Source organism: Sciurus vulgaris (genome assembly GCF_902686455.1).
Source record: "Sciurus vulgaris genome assembly, chromosome: X".
Lineage (NCBI taxonomy): Eukaryota > Metazoa > Chordata > Mammalia > Rodentia > Sciuridae > Sciurus > Sciurus vulgaris.
Genome location: NC_136471.1, coordinates 76,381,869 through 76,384,043, shown reverse-complemented (window position 1 = coordinate 76,384,043; position 2,175 = coordinate 76,381,869). Strand labels below are relative to the sequence as shown.

The 2,175-nt window shown below is 38.7% G+C and overlaps 1 pseudogene across 1 annotated transcript; it reads left to right on the top strand.

Moving 5' to 3' along the window:
- The first annotated feature begins 1,155 nt into the window (after positions 1–1,155).
- LOC306650893 (large ribosomal subunit protein eL36-like) lies at positions 1,156–1,508 on the top strand (annotated as a pseudogene). The gene has a single exon. The product of its transcript is annotated as a large ribosomal subunit protein eL36-like (transcript).
- Positions 1,509–2,175: the final 667 nt, after the last annotated feature.

The following is a 2,175-nucleotide window of genomic DNA, read 5'->3' as shown; positions in this document are numbered from 1 at the left end:
CAAGTTGTGATATCTTATTTTTACAAAATTTCCAGAGTACACAGTTCATAGAAACATAATGTACATTGTTGCCAGTGGCTGGAGGGAGGGGAATTGGGAATGGTTCTGGAATTAGGTAATGTGATGACATCACAATCTTGTTCATATACTAAAAAACGGTGAACTGTACACTTTAAAATATAGCATGTCATGCTATATTCATTATGTCTCAAAATCAATCAAGGAATTTCACTTTGGGGAAAATGAAAGAAATGAAAAAAACAGTTTTCCTTATTCCTCTCATTGAGCTTAATTATAAACCCTGGATATTATATATGAATCAAACTTAAAAAGACCAAAATGTGCAGAGAAGACCACAAATGACCTAGGGAACTTGAGACCTAAGGAGTAACATGGTGGTGAGTTCTCTGAGGTTTCTATTTGCCTCATATATCCCAGACTTGGGGCTAAAGAAGCCAGAATAGCAGAAACCCTCACTGGTACAGGTATGATAAATTACTCCCAAATCCTGTTTTGTTTTGTTTTTTTCTAACTAAAGGATCAGAACAGGGGTAGCGTAACTTAAAAAATATATATTTTAGACAGTACCCTGTATACTAAGAACAAACACTATAGAAAAAAATGAAGCTATGTCCCCATCCATACCAACAAAGACCATGTTTGGAGCTTAAACTTTCATACTCCTGAAGCTATAAAGAAATCATGTAAAAGAAGGCCAATAAAGAGCCAGAAGTTTTTATCTTCTGTCACCAGTTTTAAAGGCACTCGTATCTGCAGGATCAGTGAAAATTACATGGAGAACCAAAATTCCTACTTTACCCAGCAGTAATAAGAGCCCTCATTTGGGGTTAATGAGAAAAGTCGACTTCATTTCCAAATGGGAGTAAATTAGCAGCTCTACCTACCCTGAGGAAGTAGTGTAGTAGAAACAAGTTTAAAAAGGTTTAAATAACATCCAGAATCTCATGACCTAACAAGACAAATTTTAATTGAAATTTTAATTGAAAATCACTCACCAAACCAAGAACAAGAAATATCACAAACAGAATGATAAAAGGCAATCAATGAATTCCAATAATAAGATGACAGAAATGTTAGAATCATATAGCAAAGCTCACAGTTCCGTGTGGCGCCGGCCCTTCCGCCTAGCAGCCATTGCTGAGCCGTAGCCAGGGTTCCGCGCTACCCCATGGCGGTGGACCTCAACAAGGGCCACAAGGTGACCAAGAACGTGAGCAAGCCGAAGCACAGCCGCCGCCGCGGGCTCCTCACCAAGCACACCAAGTTCGTGTGGGACATGATACGGGTGTGGCTTTACCCCCTGTGAGCATCGTGCCATGAAGCTGCTCAAGGTCTCCATGGACAAACGGGCTCTCCGGTTCATCAAGAAAAGGGTCGGAACGCACATCCGTGCCAAGAGGAAGCGAGAGGAGCTGAGCAACGTCCTGGCCGCCATGAGGAAGGCAGCTGCCAGGAAGGACTAAGCCCTGTTTCCTTGATAAACCGTCCCAGAAGAAAAAAAAAAAATAAGAATTATATAGCAAACATTTTGAAACGACCATTATAAAATGCTTCAGTGAAAAACTAGGAAAACATTTCAAACAAATGACAAAATAGGAAATCTCAACAAAATAACTGAAAATCTCAATGAAGGAGGAAAAGGTATGAAGACGTATCAATTGTAAAGCTTACAAAAGATAAAATACAATAACCAAAATTAGGGCTGGGGAGATAGCTCAGCTGGTAAAAGTGCTTGCCTCACAAGCACAAGGCCCTGAGTTCGATCCCCAGTACCGCAAAAATAAAATAAATTAATTAATTCATTAAATAAAGTAAATAAAAATAACCAAAATTAAAAACTCATGACATGGGCTCTACAATAGAATAGAGGGGACAGAAGAAGAAATCAGTGAGAAGAAAATAACAACAATAGAAGTTACCAAAATTGAACAAAAGTAAATATACTGAAAAGAATGACAATAGACTGAGGGAATTGTGGAATTATAATCGAAATAAAAATAATCAAATTTACACCATCAGACTTCTAGAAAGAGAGGAGGAAGGGACAGTGCCGAAAAAGTATTCACTGGGCAGCATAAAAACTTAAAAAGAGCTTGGGTGCAGCTCAGTGGTAGTGTGTACTTAGCATGTGCAAGACCCTTCTGGGTTTAATTT